We start from the raw sequence: 22,205 nt of genomic DNA on the forward strand, positions 1-22,205 counted from the left end.
TTACATAAGGAAGGAACGTTGACACTAGTACAATAGTGTGAGAGTCCAACTAAGGGCTGTTCTCATCATAAGAAAAATTTTTGAGTGGTCTTATTATACGATCGGATCTGGATACGCTCTGAGTTCCAGGATGAGTGTTCAGTGTTTTGTGGGATGATCAGATTTTAGGACGATGTGGTAGTCACTTTTAAAATGTCCTATGCGATCGAACTGACTTGCATATGCATTTTTTAATTCGATGACGGAGTTAATCGGATCTTTCTTTTGTTGAATGGTGCAGTGGAGGCTTATCAGCTCCAAGTCTCTGAGAGAAGGTAATCCTATGATTGTAGGCCCTTCTGTTGTGACAACAAAGAATTTTAAAGTTTTCAACTTGTCTTTGTGTCCGCATTGTATGTAGATCGATCCATGCTGTATTATGTTTGAGCCGTTGTATGCTGTCAGAATCGTGTGCTCTTTCTTTGTGGAGCCTGGAATGGGTTGTCCTATGTCATAAACTCTGTTGGGAAACATGTTCTGAAAAGTTCGTAGAGGAAGCGTATTCCCTTCTGCACCTGTGTCCACCTTTGCTTTGAGTATACGAGTGCCTGGTATATTGGGAAGCTTTATTTTAAGTTCCGTTATTATTTCAGTACGCTCGTCTTTTGGCTGAGGAATCGCATTAAAGTTTAGCTGCTCAAATTCTCTATACATCTCCTTGGGCTCAGATTTTACTGAGCAGATTTTACTGTTCCGCTTTCTGTATCTGTTTTCTTGCGGCTGCTTTTGGCTGTTCGTCGTTTTTGTTTTGCTGTATTTTCTTGTGCCCTCCTTTTTGTTAGTGCAGACTTTCGCACAGTGGTTCTTTTTGCCACACGCTGAGCATGTGGTGTCCCAGGCTGGACGTTTTTCTTTTTCATGTTTATTTCCACAACGTCGACACTGGCTTGTTTTTATTGCACTAATTTCCTGACAATCGCCTCGAATTTCAGCCATTTGCCGCATGTGGTTAAGGGACGCTTCGTGCGTTCTACCACAATTTAAGGTCTCTTGGAGTGTAAGCCCCATGACTTTCAAAAGTAGAAGTTTTTGTAACTCCGGGTGTCTGGTGCCGGTAATCATTTGTTCAATGAGACGTTCTTCAGTCTCTTGGTTATCCCTAAACCTGCATTTTTTTGCCTGTAGTTTACATCTCGCCATGAAGTCGTCGATGCTTTCCGTATTCTTCTGTTTATATTCACGCAGATAGAAACGTGCAATACGAAAATTGGTTTGGGGCTCTAGACGCTTCTCAAATTTACGCCAAATTGCCTTCGGGTTCGTCCGGTCAGCATCATCGTCAAATGTCCAGGCGTTATATCGCCGTAATCCTTCCTCACCAGAAAGCAGTACAATGTGGTCGACCTGCTTCTCGACGGGAATGTTTTTTACTGAGAAATATAATGCACACCGTTGCTTGAAGAATCTGAATGATTCAAATAGATTATCAGACTCCCAGTGCATAACGGGTTCGCTTGCATTAGAACTCATTTTACTTTAATTCAATTATTGTTTTTTATATATTAGTATTATACTAATACCCCCCTTTTTTAAAATAAAAAAACCCAAAGAAAACAAAACAATGACATGACTTAATGAAATTGACGAACTTATTCGTGCATCGATTTTTTTTAAGATGGCGCTTGTCGTCGTCACCATGTGCGTTTACGCGCAACACGAAGACTGATGTTTTCTTTTGCGTTCATTCTATTTGTGGATGGATTTCTTTTCTTTCTTTTTTTTTGAGAAAATCCCCGTAGCTGCCACCATGTCCGATTATGTTTGTTTCATTATATGATATGGGATGAACCTTATTACGAAAGACATCAGAGGACAAGATACATTTAAGCGTGATAAGCTATGGAGCAAGTCCATGTATTTATTGTTACTAACCACAAGGGACGCAACTCTTGTATTGTTTTATATTAAAGAGTTGACTGAAGGGGGCATAACTCATAATATGACAGTAGGGTGCAAGCAAATTACAAGGCGATCTGAATGTTGTTCAGTATTGATTTGTGTTCTGCATATTTTTTCTCATATTCCCATCTGTGAGTGGGGTCATTTTACAACATTGCACTACTTCTTTATCAAAGGAGGAGGTAATACATGGGATGGCGCAAAACATTACAAGGAAAGCCAGAATGGTGACAACGCGACACATGGCTAAAATGCGCAAACAAACTAGAAACTGGTACTTACACTTCCATCGTTAGTCGTTGATTGCATGTAAAACATCAGATTTAAATCTGGAATTATAAGTTAAGGTAATCGTAAAGTTAACGGAATCGAATCTGATAAAAATAAGTCGCAATTTTCATAATGTAATCATGTGATTATTGTTTTGTTTTTTGTTGGTTCAAATCTAGTTTTTGTTATTTGATTGACTTCGCTATTTGTTCAATTCCTTCCTTTTTTAATTGTTTATGTGAAATGTGCAGTTTTGCATTTTTTTATATTTGGATTATTTGGATTACTGTTCTCAAACAGTAGTTCGACTAATCCAAATCATAATGAAAAGTTCAATCTTTTACACGAGGAACAAAATAATGATTACACCGTTTTACGATGAACATCAGTTCTTTGTTCTGGAGCAGTTGAATTTTTCTTCTTATAATAATGTCACGTTTAAATCGTGTTTTTTTGTCTTTTAATTTTGATTCTTTTATATTTTCATATATTTAATTGCTTAATGAATTGGACACACAAGACAAAATTTGTATCAATTTACTAAAGATTATATTAAGAAATCCTAACAAACAAATTTTCTGCGTTGGACACAAAAGAAAAACGATGTTTTTTTTCGTATGAAATTCCTGGAATGGAAGGTAAGTTTTTTTTGGTTTTTTTTTTGCACTTTACAACAATATTATTCAACAACTTTAAAATAATCTTAAATATTAAAATGAGTTTATTTATTTTTTATTGCAATCCAATAAAAATATTGGTTTCGTGAATAAAATATATATGAAATGTGACCATGTGGGTCAATGTCAAGTTTCTTTCCAACTCCTCAAAAACCTTTAAACTGACGACTTTTATAGGTTTTCAATGGTGCTGAAAACGAATATCACATGTAAATTTGGGGCAGATAAGTAGTTTTCATGATATGAAAAAATTACTTTTTTTTAAAAAGTATTGTGGATATCACTGTCTTATATAAATTTAGCGTAAAAAAAGCACCCATCTTCTGGTCACCTAATAATTTGGTCATATAAAACAAATTTGAAAATGAAAAAAAAAAAAAAATGAACGAATCTCTTAGTAAAAAACAGCGCCGGTTTTTGGAGGTGCTGAAAACGAATATAACACTTAAAAATTGCTTTATGATATGAAGAAATGACTAAGTGATCAGAAAGTGGGTACTCGTTTTACGTTACTTTTATATAGGAAAGTGATCCCCCACTTATTGAAAAAGTAATTTCTTCATATTATGAAAACTACGTATCTGTCCCAAATTTAAATGTGATATTCGTTTTCAGCATCACCGAAAACCTATTCAAGTTGTCATTTTAAAGTTTTTGGAGGAGTTGGAAAGAAACTTGACATTGACCGAAATGTGTTTATTTAAGTAAAATTTAAATATTAAAATAAGTTTACAATCTGAAAGGTAAGTGATTTTTTACGCTGTAAAAAATCTCATTCAATAACTTTTTAATAATCTGAAACAGTTTTTTTTTTGCAATCTCCTCCAAAAATATTGATTTTTAAAATAATATTAAACATATAAAAAGTTTAATTTTATTGCAATCCAATAAAAATATTGATTTCGTCAATGAAAATGTGGGTACTCATGCAGAGAGTGATTCGTGCTGAAATAATAACATTATTTAAAAAGCTATTCTTAACATATGGAGGGGGGTCTATTCTGTACTTTAACCTTACAATTGAATAAGAAACATATCATAAAACTTTAATTAAAGTTGGAAAGACGATTTTAAAAAAATAGCGTGGATCACTCTCTGCATTAGCACCAAAATGTGCTTATTTAAGTAAAATTTACGTGATTTCATCGAAAATCCTAATGTTAACTGCCTTTTCGGTATTTGATTGTTTACTAGTGCACTTATTGATCCGTGCTGAAATAATAACGTTATTATTTTAAAAGCCATCCTTAACATGGGGAGGCGAGGGTGTTTTGTACCTATTCTATACTTTAACCTTACAATTGAATTAAAAAAAAACATGTCATAAAACTTTAATTAAACTTGGAAATATGATTTAAAAAATAGCGCGGATCAGTAAGTGCACTAGCACTGCCTATTAAATAATATATATATATATATATATATATATATATATATATATATATATATATATATATGGGTGTGTGTGTCTGTGTGGATCACTCTCGGCATAAGTACCCCGATTTACAATTTAAAAAAAAATGTGCAAGTGGACTTCACAGTCGGCAGCCATTTTAAGTGGAAAACTATGCGTTTACCATCAAAAAAATAAAAAATTATTACTTTTTCACCCCAAACAAGACACATTGCCACTTTGATGTAGGGGGCTACTATAAGGGACATAAGCTGCAGGTGTACTACGTGGTGAGTTGGGCAGCAATATGTCGGTTCACATTACACTTGAACTTCTGCATGTCAGTACAGTTGGGGAAGCAGGAAGCCAGAAGATAATTTTTAAGTCTATCAGTTCTGGGAAAGAAACAATTAGAGTAGAAGACTTTCATACATCTAAGGATCTCTACTGTGTAGGGGTGGGACTTTGCTGCTTGTCAGGTTTGTCAGGAGGATTTTCATTAAGGGGGTGCAATAGCTTGTAGTTCGTCAGAGCATCCACCATTAAAATACTTGTAAAACAAGCAGAGGGATACAATATTTCAGGTTCAATCAGGTTGGTGACTCTCTTTTGAACCCTGCCCAGGAGCGATAGACTAATAGCAGATGCACCGACCCAAATGTCACATCAGTACTCCATACATGGGCGAATGTTAGCTTTGTAGAGGTATAGGATATTTTCAAGTGTAAGTATCTTTCTAGCAAAGTAGAGAGAGCCCAAATTCTTCGCAGCATTCTTGGCAATGATCTCAATGTATCTATTCCCTGCAATGTCTTTCTCACAACCCGTCTCTCCTTTATCATTATTTTCATGGCAAGTGCTCGTCTGAGCTCTAATCTATAGTCCCCTCACCAAACTTTCACGAGAAACTCGTCTAGCTGAAAAAACTATCAATACTCCCCCCCTCTTTATCTAAACCTAAACATAAGCATAGGTTCCATGAACAAAGTTTCTTTCTTAGAATGCACACCTGTAGAACTCTTCCATTTGCCTTCTTTCTAGCTGACTACAATATCGGTCATTTTCAAGTCCAACGTAAACATGTTCTTAATGAGCTATTTCCCTAATGTAATTCAATTTACCGAATTTCCACATACAATTAGAACGACAATGTTCAATTGACAACTGTATGATTATTAACCCTAATCCTCGAGTGACATCTAAGCCTTAATAATGGTGACTCCTTTGTAAACAAAACATGTCAAACGTAGGTATATAAAATTTAAAACATAAAATTTTTACTGACTCCAAAAAATATAATAATTTAAAACTTTTCTTAAACTTGAAAAAATATATTAATTATTGCCTATAACAATTCACTATAAAATCTCTAAAAACAATAGTTATTGCCTATAACAATTCACTATAAAATCTTTATTCAAAGCTGTAAACTTTCGGGGCTCTATTCCATCTGTTTTTATTGTCTATAACAATTCACTATAAAATCTCTACAAACTATATTTATTACCCATAATAATTCACTATAAAATCTCTAAAAACTATATTTATTGCCTATAACAATTCACTATAAAATCTCTAAAAACTATATTTTAGCCTATAGCAATTCACTATAAAATCTCAAAAAAATATATTTATTGCCTATAGCAATTCACTATAAAATCTCTAAAAACTATATTTATTGCCTATAACAATTCACTATACAATCTCTAAAAACTATATTTATTGCCTATAACAATTCACTATAAAATCTCTAAAAACTATATTTATTGCCTATAACAATTCACTATAAAATCTCTAAAAACTATATTTATTGCCTATAACAATTCACTATAAAATCTCTAAAAACTATATTTATTGCCTATAACAATTCACTATAAAATCTCTAAAAAACTATATTTATTGCCTATAACAAGTCACTATAGAATCTCTAAAAACTATATTTATTGCCTATAGCAATTCACTATAGAATCTCTAAAAGATATATTCCTTGTTCAGGTACCTCGTTATAATACATCATTATATTCCAGTGGCTTTCTAATCAAACCTGTAGATTTATATAAGTTTTTTTGTTTGTCTCTTTTAACTGTGAATTTACAGTGAAAGAAAGAAGTTCATGAAAACATTTGTAGTTCTCTCCCTGTTCCCTGTTTTCCTGTCTATATAAACATGCAAAACTTAAATGTGATGTAATCAGACATATTACATCACAAGTAACAATGCCTCTGCGGATATGGCCCATAATCCATAGTATCTCATTATCTTTCAGTTGCAATGTGTGTTGTTTTTAAACGCCAATAAGAATACTTTTTCAGTATCTTTTGTTTAATAAATTTGTACGTGAAATTATAGAATAGTTAACGACACTTGGCTTTTATTCTCCCTCAACAAACGTAAGAAAACTAAAACCGATACAAGCCTCCCCCTCTTTACCACAATAAATTGTCATGTAAAATGCATAAAATATAAACAACATGCAAAATTGATAAATAAAGCAGATAAAGTATTAGGTGTATCAACCCTCAAAACCGTCGACGGTAAAAGGAGCAACACTTTAAAGTCGTTAAAAAGATGATTATAAAGACAAATTCAATACACTTAGCAGTGGCTGCCGATCTGTCTACACAAATAAAAGCTTACAACTGATGCACATTAATTATCGGCAAAAAGACAGAAACAAAGAGTTTGCACTCATTTTACTGATTAATGTTTTTTTCATCAATTCTCTGTTTAAGTAATTCGTTATAATACATCATCATATTCCAGTACCTTTCTATTCAAAGCTGTAGACGTGTGGAGCTCTATTCCGTCTGTTTTTATTGCCTATAACAATTCACTATAAAATCTCTAAAAACTATATTCCTTAAAAATAGAAGAAAAAAGGAATTAACTTTCTAAATATAATACCATTTTAAAGATTTATTATTAAATGTGTTGATCTTACATGTGATCAGGTTTTTAAAAATATGTTAAGCTGAATTAGAGATGAACAGATATGTTTCTTCATTGGTTTGAAATAATAGGATTGACACATTGAGAAATACACGAGACGAAATAGAAAATTTAATTGTCCCAAGCAAGAAAATATCAATCTATATGTGGTAGTTGTATTGTTATAAAATGTTTAGTTAAAAATCAAAATGATTAGTCAAATGTTTAGTTAAAAATCAAAATAATTAGTTTAAATGTTTGTTATATGTTAATAATAATTTAAATATTACCAATCTTTAAATCTTACTAATAATTTAAATCTTACTAATATTTAAATATAGAACATTAAACTCGCTTATGTGTTAAACATCTATGATTAAAAATAATTTTAACGTTCGGATGAATTACGAATGAACAAATATTTTGAGATAAAACATTCAAACGCCAATTTTTTAAACTCTTTGTTTCCTCAAACAGTAGAAGTCTTACAAGCTTAAATTGAGGAGAATGCTTGGATTCTGATGTTTGTTGTCTGATTGGTCGTGAGTAGATGCGTTGAAAGGATACAATTCGCTATGAGTTCATCAGAGAACATGTCATTAAATAACTTGATTGATCTTTAACGTTGGTGCAGAGCTTATATTTGAGACTCTTTTTGAAGTTTGTCTAAGACAAAGATGGTCTTGGTAGTTGCACGAAGCCATATTTACAACAATACACAATACATATTTACAACAATACACAATACATATTTACAACAATACACAATACATATGGTAATGATTAAATGACAATTTTATTTTAACCAATAGTTAAAGATTAAATGTTAACTCGCTGATGAGTTTAACACATGTAGTGACAACAATTTCTATGTTCAGATGAATTAGCGATAAACGGATATCCTTAAACAATATATAAATTTGAATAATATACTTTAAATTTGAGAAATATATACGGAAAATAAAAAATAACTAATAAAAAATAAATGTAAAGTTTTTACTTTAGGTTTTCCAACCGAATTAGTTACGTGTTTGGCATTAAATTAGTCCCTTTTAAGAAAGTGTCGATAGTGTTGATAAATGTACATATTCCTATATCAAGTATCCCTATATACAGTAAATGTATGTGTTTTAGGAAGACAGAAAAAAGTTTTCTGATGAAACTATATATATTTCTTTCATTATAACAATGAAAAATATTACATCAAGATTGTCACATGCGCACATGTACATTTTCCTCCAAAAAATATACGTTTATAATGTATTTATTCAATAAACATATCTTAAAATTGCAACGGTTTATTAAACTCAATGAAAATGATTTACACTTTAAGAGAATATGCAACTTATTTAAACATTTTATTCACATACATAGTGTTTAGATTACAGAATCTTACACGTGTTTCATTCCATAAACCAATCAAATCATCAGACTTTTTTTATCAGTTCATCAAAGAAGAAAATGTTCACTTTTTCTTGGTTCAAAAAGCAAATGTATTTTAAAGCTGAATAGAAATGTTTAAAAGACATAAAAGTAAAGGAAACGTAACTTCAAGGCGAAATAAAAAGGTTTAAAAGACAGTAAAACATCTACTTGTTATACATACAACATTAAAGACGTACTGATAAGAAGCAAGAAAGACATTTTTTACTATATTATTGTTTATTTTAATATAGTAATTGTTTATATTAATATATTAATTACATAATTCGTTTATAACGTTTGTTTTATAAAGTTGTGTTTCTTGTTTTGTTGTGCACGATTAAAATAAACAATGATATTAAAATATTAAATTTCATTTATTTTTATTTGCAGATGTTCCTGCTTGAATGTTTTTAATGAATATTAAGGGACCATCCTTTACCTTAAACAGTATTCTATACACAATTATTTCCTTATGTGACTGACAACAAAAACGGCAGCACACAACATTATTAGACTTACATGTGTGAAGAGTTATTTTATCTGGATTGTTTAGCAAATAGTGATAAGAACATCACACATATTTAAATCTGTGAAATATTTGAATGAAAAACGGCAGCACACAACTTTATCAAAGTATTCTATACACAACAAAAGCGGATGCACACTGCATTATTAGACATATATGTGTGAAGAGTTATTTTATCTGGATTGTTTAGCAAGTAGTGATAAAAACATCACACATATTTCAATTTGTGAAATTTTCGTTTAATATTTTTATAAATCATAAGATATCGAATTGAACATTTACAAAAGAGAGTATTTTAACTTTTACACTATAAAATATCTCTTATCAAATAAACAAATGGCACAAATTGAAATTTCTTTAGCATCAACAACTCCATATTAAAACTGAAAAAGTTAGGATAAAATCTCATATTGTTTATAACTTGGTCATTAACATCTGGCTCCAGGAGCAATTTAATTTAAATATGAATATACACATTAGGGAAAAGCCACATTCTTGTGAAGTTTGTGGATATTCTTGTTCTAAAAAAGCAAAATTAGTGAGACATATGAGAACTCACACTGGGGAAAAGCCATATTCTTGTGAAGTGTGTGGATATTCTTTTACTGAAAAATCAACATTAGTGAGACATATGAGAACTCACACTGGGGAGAAGTCACATTCTTGTGAAGTGTGTGGATATTCTTTTATTGAAAAATCAACATTAGTGAGACATATGAGAACTCACACTGGGGAAAAGCCACATTCTTGTGAAGTGTGTGGATATTCTTGTTCTCAAATATCAACATTAGTGAGACATATGAGAACTCACACTGGAGAAAAGCCACATTCTTGTGAAGAGTGTGGATATTCTTGTTCCCAAAAATCAACATTAGTGACACATATGAGAATTCACACTGGGGAAAAGCCACATTCTTGTGAAGTGTGTGGAAATTTTTTCTCTCGAAAATCATATTTAGTGTCACATATGAGAACACACACTGGGGAGAAGCCACATTCTTGTGAAGTGTGTGGATATTCTTGTTCTCAAAAATCAGCATTAGTGAAACATATGATAACTCACACTGGAGAAAAGCCACATTCTTGTGAAGTGTGTGAATATTCTTGTTCTCAAAAATCAAGATTAGTTACACATATGAGAACTCACACTGGGGAAAATCCACATTCTTCTGAAGTGTGTGCATATACTTGTTCTCGAAAATCAACATTCGTTACACATATGAGAACTCACACTGGGGAGAATTGAATGTGTATTAGACACCAATCTCGGGTGTTTTTGGTCTCCCTGTACAGGGGTTCAGCAGGAACTTTTTTTATTAGGATACTTTCAATTTAAAGTAAATCCTGACCAAATATGCGAATTTAAATGAAAATGAAAAAAAACAAAACTATATCAACAAACTGGCAGGATGTCGCCCAGGGTAAAAATATCCCCTCCCCTTTGCTAGGCACTGATTACTAGGAAAATGACGGTGCACCTTCTCTTAGGTATGTTGCCACAAGTAACAACACTAAGCTGGACACTCCACCAGACCAGTCAAATTCTATTCCTGGAATCAGGCTACACCAAACAAAGAGTACGAGGAAAAGACAATATAACCAAGTAATTGAGGAGAAGAAAGTTATTCTTCACTGTTTCATATACTGAAGGTATAAGAAATGGGGGAAGAAAAAGTTAAATATTCACCCTTATCAAAGAGAAAACTTCAGTAACTACAACTAAAAGTTACTTTCAATTGTATGCCAAGTACATAAATATACCCCAGCGGATGTTAGAAAGTCAACTGAGAAGAAAGCTTTTAGTGAAGCAGCGATTGATTCCACCAAATCTAACACTGCTGAATTTGCCCAAACCCAGTGGAGTAGAGAGGAAAAATGGATATTGATTTGGTCAATGGAATGTGCAAAAATAAAATACAAAAAAGTACAGAAAGTTGTACACAATCGCAAAAGATTTTTAAGCACAAAAAAGGAGATTGAGAAGAAAAAGTTAACATGTCAGAAATCTAATTTTCTCAGAAACGTCTTTTCTTTGGAGTAAATATGCCAGCTAAAAAAAGAAACCCATGAAATGGCTAAAAACAACATATACCCAAGATCTACCAAACCCAACAGAGAGAAACTACAACACATTCTATCTTAACACAACTCCCTAAGACAATGTCAACGAGTTCTAGTCTTAGATTCCTACCAAAAGCAAACCGGAAATATACCCGACGTGTCCCTTCATCAAATAATGCAGCATCTCTCAATGGATCACTCCCAATAGACCCAACACAATTAAAATATGGGCAGACATGCCAACAGTATGTCCAACTTGAACATGTGACACTGAACGCGAACACGTTGGAACTAGAATAAGAGCTGCCATCCTGGATAGAAGTGGCATGAAGTCTGGATGTTGAAGATCGGCCCACACTGGTAAAAAGTAATATGAATAAAGCCTTCAAGATGCTGGTTTCAAAAGTCAATGATTCTTCCACAATGCATTAATGCAACATTCAATAAAATAAATCATACAACATACGGGGCAGCATGGTTTATTCAGTTAAAATTCTTACCCTAACATGAAGATAGTAAAAGGAAACATGAAGACTAAATCATATAACCCAGCCTGGAAACGAAAACTCCATCATAAAATAGAACAAAATCCGAAAGGGAACTGTCCAGATATCTGCAATCCTGTCCTGTGAATCCATATGTGAATAAGTTGAAAACTTACTATTCCCTTCAAACCCAGCGCAGATGTTAGAACATCAGGCTGAAACAAAAGCGTTAGATGCACAAATAAAATCCAAACGAAAAACCTTGAACAAAATGGATACATAAACGTTTTACAACAAACCCAAGAATGTCTATAGGAGCCTCGTTAAAGAAGAAAGGGTAGCTCCCCACCAACTCACGAACAAGTATGAGGACACTAAAGTACATAATGAAAAAAATTAGATAAGTACCATCAAAGAACAGAATAAGGGGAAAGAACAGATGTCAGCTCTAATAATTACCTAGGAAGCTGCTTGCAGGAAGGTAGTTCAATGCAGTAATTTTAAGACCGTAGAAATAGACCACATACCAAATTTCTGGCTGAAAAAACTGAGCGCACTTACTCATCACTATGCCAATGCATTCAATAGAATCATTCGTACTGATGAAGAGTCGCCTGAGTGACTTACTGTAGGCAGTAAATCACTTAATCCCAAAATTCAGGACATCCATATGACTAGAAAATATAGACCAATCTGCTGCCTCACAACAATAATCGCTGATACGACCATCTCATCGCCGGTGATTACCTAAAAAAAAAGTGAGCAGAGGGGGTGTACGAGGAAAAAGCTTGGTACAAAAGACCAACTCCTTGTAAACAGAACAATAGTAGAAGACTGCAGGAGAAGACAAAGAAATCTTTGAATGGCGTGGATTGATTACAAAAAGGCCTTTGACAGTATACTTCTCTCTCTGGAGCTGTACAATGTGCACATGGATATTAAATCATTCTTTCAAAACAAAATGGCCAGATGGTGCACATCAATTACATTACAGCACACGGAAGGAAGGATACAGACCTCAAACATAAAGATAAGGAATATTCCAGGGAGACACCCTCTCACCGCTCTTTTTCTGCCTCACAAAAGACCCACTAAGTAAGCTACATAAGCGATCCAATGCTGGATACAATCTAAGAAGGAAGAAAATAAAAGAGTAAACTATCTACTCTTTATGGCGACTTGAAACTCTATGCAGAATCCGAGAAACAGCTTGTCTCTCTAATAGGCATTGTTAAAATTATACTGAGGACATCTGCATGGAATTTGGATTCGACAAATGCGCTAAGTGCACCATAAAGAAAGGAAGAAGACAGTATCAGAACATCTTAATCTTGACGATGGCTTTATTGAAGACCTTGAAGAGGATGCTGTCTATAAATACCTGGGAGTAGGGGAGAATGAGACACTTGAACATGGAAAGATGAGAACTATCACCAAAAAACAAAATTACTGCCATCAATCAATTGGAAATACCCGTTGTCTCTTATGGATTTGGCATAATCAATTTGCCACAAAACTATTAAAAAAATCAATAGGCCACAGAACTTCATCAATAGCCTTACTATTCACTATTGGAGCTGTACAATGTGCACACTGATATTACATTTTTTCCATGGTGATCACCACTTATCAAGGCCCAGAAGCCACTCAGGGATAAGGGTTATTGCAAGTACAGTACGCTAGTGTGGAGATTTTATGAAGTGTTTACTTAAGGGGGCGGTTCATTAGGAATTTATGAACGTTGGACTTGAAGGCATCCAGATTGTAGTCAAGTGGGAAGCAGGCAGACGGAACAGAGTTCCACATGCGTGCAGTTCTAAGAAAGAAGCTTTGTTCATGGAATCCACGTTTTGATTTAGGCACAGATAAAGAGCTCTCTTATGTTGTTGCAATCCTCATCCCGATTCATTTCTCAGGAAATCCCGGCACAATGAATATTCCTTTAAAAACGAAAGGCCAGATGGTGCACATCAATTACATTACAGCATACGGAAGGAATTATACAGACCCCATACATAAAGATCAAGCGAGGAATATTCCAGGGAGACAGCCTCTCAGCGCTCCTTTTCTGCCTCACAATGGACCCACTAAGTAAGTACTTAAGCGATCAATGCTGGATGCAATCTCAGCATGAGCAGAACGAAGAAAGAAAATAACAGTGTAAACCATCTACTTGAAACTATATGCAGAATATGAGAAACAACTTGTCTCTCTGATAAGCATTGTAAAAAATTATACAGAGGATATCTTCATGGAGTTTGGATTCGACGAATACACCATCAGGAAAGGAAGAAAGACCGCGTCAGAATATCTTAATCTTGACATTGGCTCTATTGAAGATCTTGAAGAAGATGCTGTCTATAAATACCTGGGAGTAGAGGAGAATGAGCCATGGAAAGATGAGAGGAAAAGTGTAGGGAGAATGCTTCAAGTGACTTTAAAAACCAGAACTATCACCGAAAAACAAAATTACTGCCATCAATCAATTGGAAATACCCGTTGTCTCTTATGGATTTGGCATAATCAATTGGCCACAGAACTGTATCAATAACTTTGACGTAAAAACCCGGAAAATGCTGACGCTTCATAAATCATTTACACACATCAGTGCATGGGCAGGCTGTACTTACCATGGAGAGAATGTGGTTTAAAATTAACCACGATTACCGAGCCTCAATATATCAAATGTTCTTCTGACCCCAAAATAAAAATGGTGAATGAACATCCCGGCAAATATTTGCCTCAGCTGACGTCAGCTACAAAGCTCGGCGAAAATTTCAGTGGTAACACAATGGAAAACAATAGAAGAATAGCAACCCTAATCGCCCGAAAGAAGAGAGAGGAGCATACAAAAAGGGAACTGAAGACAAGACTAGAAGGATGGCAACAACATAAGAGAGCAGGTAGGTTCATGGAAGAACTGAACCAGAACTATATTGCTAAAGGGGCTTTGTGATTAATTTTTTAGGGGTTTTCTCTGCTTGCTTGTCTCTCCTCTGTGGCCTTGCCAAGCAACTAATATATATATATATATATATATATATATATATATATATATATATATATATATAAGCGACGTGAACCTGGGAATCACCAGGACACAATGATGTCATAATCCCTGGGGAGAAGCTGAGCAATATATTCTTGATGCCGGGATTGCCAGAGAAATTAATCGTGATGACGTCAATCATCAGGGAAAAGCTGATCAAATTATTTATGGTGTCTGGATCACCAGAGAAATGCGTCATGATGACGTCAATTGCCAGGGGAAGTATAGCCCACATGTCACTTGTAATGAATGGAAATGTTGGTCAGAAGAAACCCAGCTGAAAACAATAAAGAAAAGACAAAAGAATCGACAATATAAACGGACAAATGACATAGTTGAAGTAAAGAGTGAGAGAAACAAACGGACAGACAGACTGAAAGAGAGAGTTCTTCAACCCACGCCACATGCATCCTGACCCACCACTTTCTGATGTGTGAGTTTCACTTGTATTTTGATGACTGTAAAATAAACAAGCCATATTTGAAATCTTCAAAAGCGTCAGTTCTATTCATTGAAAACGAAAATAAATTTTCATCGATACGACCGAGACAAACTGATAATTCCAAAACTGATGTAACTGATGTAGAAAGACATATTCTTGTACATTATGTAAATATTCATGTTCGGTAAATAAAATCATGTTCAGTAAATAAATTCATGTTCAATAAATAAATTCATGTTCAGTTAATAAATTCATTTTCAATAAATAAATTCATGTTCGGTAAATAAATTCATGTTCAGTAAATAAATTCATGTTCAGTAAATAAATTCATGTTCAGTAAATAAATTCATGTTCAATAAATAAATTCATGTTCAGTAAATAAAGTGTTGTGAACAGATTATTATGACATGTCATAATCTTGCAACAAGTGTATAGTTCTGTGCTGAGAAATAAAGGTTAGGCATACATATGTACAGTTTCGTGTATATATCATCGATATTCTGACAATAATTATCAACAATCATTGTAATGTTATGTGATATAATTGTATTTTAATAAATACCACACATGATTTGAAGTATCTCGTGAATATCATCGATTTTTAACAAAACTTTTTTCATAATTATTGTAATATTTCCATGTTTACCAATTTTATTTCTATCTTTCAATCGTTTTGAGAATTTTTATATTTTCATTTTCATTTATATTTCTTTATTATTTAATAGTGGAATAACATTATAGTATAAAATAAATATTCATTTTATTTATTACTAGCAGTTTAGCCCGGCTTAGCATGGGCTCAATATACCGTTCATAACGTTTACACGTTTATATATTAAATGTTTGAGTCATGCCCAGGTAGCCTACATCTAAAATTCCAAGTGTTCGACCCAGAATTTTCGAAGGAGTTTGTTAGAGTTTTCAAAGGTCAACTCTGTCAACTTTGACATCCTGGCAGCTAAATTTTCGCCCGAAACTGATTAATAAGCTTGCTGCATGTCTGAATACCCTTTATGTAAAATTTCAAATATTTAGACCCAAAATTGGGTACATAGCTTTCTAGGGACAGTAAAGATAAATTGTTTGAACTTTGACAACTAAATTTTTGACTAAAACACGATTAAATGCTTGTTCTGTGTCTGAATACATTGCAAAATTTCAAATGTTTAGACAAAAAATTGACCCCAATTTTAAACCCTTAACATTGATTGTTTTGGTTCAAATCAAGTTACAAATCCAGGTGTTTAGACCGAAAATTGGCAGAGAAGTTCAGTAGAGTTTTTAAAGGACAAAGCGTGGAACTTTGACAACTTGACAGACAAATGTTTGGCCGAAACTTGATTAAAAAGATTTTCCGAAATCATAATACCCCTTATGTCAAATCTCGAGTCTTTAGACTGAGAATTGACAGAGTAATTTAGAAGAAAAATGTACAGACGCAGACAGGAACACAGACAATTTCACTTTAATAGATATATTGATAATATTGTTTTGTTTTAGAGATTAAATTTTAGTGAAAGTAATAATAATGTATATTAAGAAATGATGCTATTTAGAGATTGGTTAAAGTACTTGGAAAAATTTATTGTAAAAAGTGATATTCTCCTGAAGATTAAAGTTTCAATCCTCAGTGTGCGAGACCGAAAAATACAATTGCAAAAAATACGTGGGACCGCTATCCAATCATGGCTGATCGAACAGAACATGCTACCTCCGTGAAGTAAATAGTGGGTACCTCTCGAAATTCCATCCAAATTACCGACTTCGACAAATGGTAACATCTACCGAAGAAATAGACAATTCATCAGATCAGCTAAAAGAAGTTCGATACTTGAGGTCAGATATGACCGACCGCATGCTTCTGAAGTAAGAGCTTTATAAATGGAACTGCACATTAGCAGTATCTCAATACTACACACACCTTAGAGCAGGTTATCCCCAGACCTTAACCAGAGAAAGGGGCCTGACTGCGATGCATCACCTACGCATACAATGCATCAGACTAGTGAATTACGCCAATGGATCATGTATATCTACCCTTGAGCCGAAATGATCCGACAGATGTATAAACGCTCCACAGCGACTAGACTTATAGAAGCTACCACACTATTACACATATAATACTATATTTTCTATGATGATGATAATAATAATAGTTATTATTATTATTATTATTATTATTATCATAATTATTATTATCATTATTATTATTATCATTATTATTATTATTATTATTATTTTGAGTAGTCGGAGACAAATAATAATACAGAAGATGATAATAACATTTATATACAATTTACATCACGACGACGACGATTGAGACGATTCTTTTTTACTTCATATTATTAATAATACGGAGCTGAGACATTTATGCCACAGTTCTTGTTAACACATATAAAGGGGAGATACAATATTGATGATGGCGGAGGGGCACAATATACTTGAAGGGAATTATAAAAAAATGTTTTTAACAACGACAAGATTCTCGTGGATGATAATGGTCAGGGATTCAAGCCTTTACGATTACATTCTAGTATCTCCCTCCCTCGCCTCCAAGAGGGTGTTAGCTCTCAGCGTGGCCGACTCACCTCTAAGTAGATCTCTGACTGTGACTAACCTCGAACCCTGTCTGAATATATTGGGAATCTCCTTTTTTGATCACGTCAGAGGCGTGATGGTGGTTCGCCACGTAAAAGGTATTCATGTGGATTTCATGTTTGGACATACATAGATTGGCAACCAAAGAATTACTCAATTGCATTGTATCATTTAATCTATTTCTTAATCATTATTTCAAAGCTCATATTGTCCATTCATTTAACTGACATATTAAATATCCAGTTATTTCTAAAAGAATGAACAATCGACTGCATTCATAAATTAAATATCAATCTCTATCATAAATAATATTTATTTGCAAGAACAGTGGCAATCGTTCTGCATTCTTAGGATTTCAATATGTATTCTTTTTTTTTTACTTTTCTTACGGGGTTCGATTCTTGCCGTTTCCAAATATCTTTTTCAACTTATCTAGTTTAACTACAGTGTTCTGTCCCGTCTTATAAAATAATTAGAGAAGCTCATTCTCAATTGAAGAAAGGAGATGTTGTGTTTATTAAACCCCTTGGACAAATCTGAAATGAGGAAGAGATACTTACCTTGGACAATTACTATCATGACTTTTTTTTTTCAATAAAATCCTTTAATTCTTTTTCTCTCATTATTTCTTATCCATTTTGAATCACAACAATACTATCGCATTAACCCCCCGCTCAATCATAACAATGTCTTTTTGATGGTATCATTATAGGATGAGGCAACTCACGAAACTCGGCTGAACGTTAACAAAGTAACAAGTAAAACATGCCTTTAAATTGCCGCGATAATGTGAAACATGATTGATATAAATCAGAAACAGTTTCTACACTTTCATCATTGAATACTGTCTCCGGACTCATAAACATTTAATAAAAAAAACGTATTCAAATCTCGACAGTCAAATAAACTAATTTCAAAACAATTAAAATATAACTTGTTAGAAACAAATTTATTGACTGTGAAAAAACGATAAAAACTCATTTAAAAAATAAAACAATTTTTTTTTAATGAGTTTACGATTGCACGGAGATGCAATTGCAACACAAATCCAACTTATCAGACGGGTCACTCTGACTTGAGAGAAAAAAATGACCGAGAAAAGTACGTTGGTATTACACAGTGGCAGCCTCTCAGCTAGTGACAAGTAGCTACTTTCACCTTAAAGAAGGAGTTAATACCTGGGACAGTGTGACTCACAAGTAAAGCATGCCGTCACGCGACAGAATAATGACAACTTGAAACATAACATGAGCATACGAACCAGGAACAGATACTACACTTCCATCGTTGCTCGCTAGATGTTGATTGTATGTCTTACAGGCAGGCTAATTAAAATGTTGAGGATGGGAATAATATGGGAAGGTTACCTGTGATTATAATTTACTTTCTTGTTCCAAATCTATTTTGTCATTTAACTGGTTAGTGATTCGCCGTTCGTCATCGTAATTCAATTGTTTATGTGAAATATCCAGTTTTGCATTATTTATTTATTTATTTATGAGAGGATTGTTTGACTGATCTAATCAAATAATAATGAAATAATAATAACAATAAACCTAATTTATATGTTTCATATTTTTAATTTTTTTTTTTACGAATTGGACACACCAAAAGGGAAATGTACTAAAGAAATCCCAACAAACCGTACGCATTCACAAATATCATCTAAACTTGATAGGAAAACAATTCGGCACACTTAACTAATGAACGGACATTTTTATACGAGGAACGAAATAATGATTACACCGGGTTACGCGGACCTAAAATCATTCTTCTTCGGCAGTTGATTTTCACGTTAGCAAATTTCACGATTAAATCGTGTTTTTCGTCTTTTAATTTTGATTCTTTTATATTTTCATGTATTTTAATTTCTTATGAATTAAACTCACAAAACAAAAGTTGTATCAATTTACTAAAGAAATCATAACAAACGTTTTTTTAAAGTTTTGAACACACAAGACATCACTTTTTTTTTCGTATTGAATTTCTGGAATGAAAGGTAAGTGTTTTTTTTTTTTTTGTTTTCTTTTTTGTTTTTACATTAAAAAAAAATCCATTCAATAATTTTTCTTAAACATTTTAAATATTAGAGAAAAAAAAAACGTTTATTTCAATCCAATAAACATATTGATTTCGCAATGCTTTATAACAAACGTATGAATCTCATTTTTAAAAAAATATCTAAAAATATATTATTCAATCTGACATTTTGATTTTTTCTCCAAAATGCGTTGTTTTTTTTAAATTAAATCTTAAATAGTAAAAAAAAGTGTATAATAATCCAATAAAAATATAGATTTTGCTAAACGTGAATTAAAAAAAATAAATAAATTTAATTAAATCTTTCGTTATTTCTGCGACATTTAATTGGAAGTTGGCAGAATTGTTAGATAAAATTGCCTTTTCCGTATTTAATTGTTTTAACATTTTTTTAAAATCTTTTTCTGTCTAAACTTACATATTAATTTTAGATTTTTTATGCTTTATCGAGTATTTTACATTTATGAATAACGATCATGATACGTGTTGAAACAATTTCGCAACATGGGGAGGGAGGGTGTTTTTTAAAACTATTTTGTATTTTAACGTAACAATTTAATAAACACAAAGATGGTAAAGATTAAATTTAATGAAAATATTATTAAAATATAGCACGGTAACATAGATGCACAAGCATATAGTCACATTTTATAAAGTTTAAATAAAATGAATTTCTGACTAATCTTACATATTATAATGTTAAAGAAATTTTGATTTTTTTATGCTTTATCGAGTATTTTATATTTATGAAGAATGATCATGATACGCGTTGAAACAATTTCGCAACATGGGGAATGAGGGTGTTTTTTAAAACTATTTTGTATTTTAACAATTTAATAAACACAAAGATGGTAAAGATTAAATTTAAGGAAATATTTTTGTTTTTACACAGTGGTCACCACTTATCAAGGCCCGGAAGCCACTCAGGGATAAGGGTTATTGCAAGTACGTAAATTACGTTAGTGGTGAGATTTGATGAAGTGTTTACTTAAAGGGGGCGGTTCATAAAAAATTTGTTAACGTTGGACTTGAACACATCCAAGTTGTAGTCAGGTGGGAAGCAGGCAGACAGAACAGAGTTCCGCAGGCGTGCAGTTCTAAGAAAGAAGCTTTGTTCATGGAATCCACGTTTTGATTTAGGACCAGATAAAGAGTGGGGGAAATTTTTCAAAGTGGATTCAGGTAGACGGGTGTTTTTCGTGAAAGATTGGCGAGGGGGGACAATAGATTGGAGTTCAGACGAGCACCTGCCATGTAAATAACGATAAAACAAGGATAAGCTCGCAACGTCTTTTCTGTGGGAGAGAGGTTGCAGGGTAGAGAAAAGGGCATCCCCCACCAAGCCACAAAGTCTATTTTGTACTCTGTCAAGGCAGGACATGCTGTTTTTAGCAGCTCCTGCCCAGATATGGCAGCAGTATTCCATCCTTGGACGTACTTGGCTTTTATATAGATAGAGAATTGCATCAGTAGTGAGATATCTTCTGGAGCGGTAGAAGGATCCCACCATCTTTCCAGCGACCTTGGACACAGACTTGATGTACGTGTTCCATTTCAGATCAGGAGTAAAGATCAAACCCAGAAGCTTGTCAAAACACGGGGCCTCTCTCAGACGAGAGCCATCCATCCCAATTGATGCTAGATGGGGATCAGAGCGTTGATAATGTAAGGATAGGAGTTTGGTTTTAGATGCATTAAAGGTAACCAGCTATGTCTTCCCCCACTGAACCACATGCTCAAGATCAGAGGAGAGAGAATCAGAGAGAACTACTACTCTTATGAGCCTATCAGAGAGAAATGATTTAATGATTGAGAAAACATTTCCAGTTATACCGTAGCTGGAAATCTTGTGAAGTAGACCCTTATGCCATACCTTGTCGAAGGCTTTTGATATGTCAAGAGCAATTGCCCTAGAAAGGAAGCCTTTGTCAAGAGATTAACTAATCCTGTGAGATATAACCGTCAGCACATCTGTGGTAATTCTTGCAGAGCGGAAACCATATTGTGTGTCACTAAGAAGGTTGTTTCTGTTGAGGTGGTTTACTATTTCTCTATTTAATATGGATTCCAGCAACTTACTCATAACACACAGGAGGTTTATTGGTCTGTACTAAAAGGGAGATGACTTATCACCTAAATTCTTAAATACAGGCCAAACTGATGAGGTCTTCCAAGGAGTCGGAAAGCACTTCTCCTTAAGGCAGCGCTTAAACACTTTCATAAGTATGGGAGCAAGTTCTGGTTGAAGCTTTTTTAACACTATAATTGGGATGCCGTCAGGGCCAGTTGCTTTACTGGAATCAAGGTTCTTGATTAGCTTGGCGACCTCATGCACTGATAGTTGTATGTTACCTAGCGTGTTCTGTGTTATAG

This window comes from Euprymna scolopes, chromosome 46 (assembly GCF_053919585.1).
Source record: "Euprymna scolopes isolate OS-2025 chromosome 46, ASM5391958v1, whole genome shotgun sequence".
NCBI lineage: Eukaryota > Metazoa > Mollusca > Cephalopoda > Sepiida > Sepiolidae > Euprymna > Euprymna scolopes.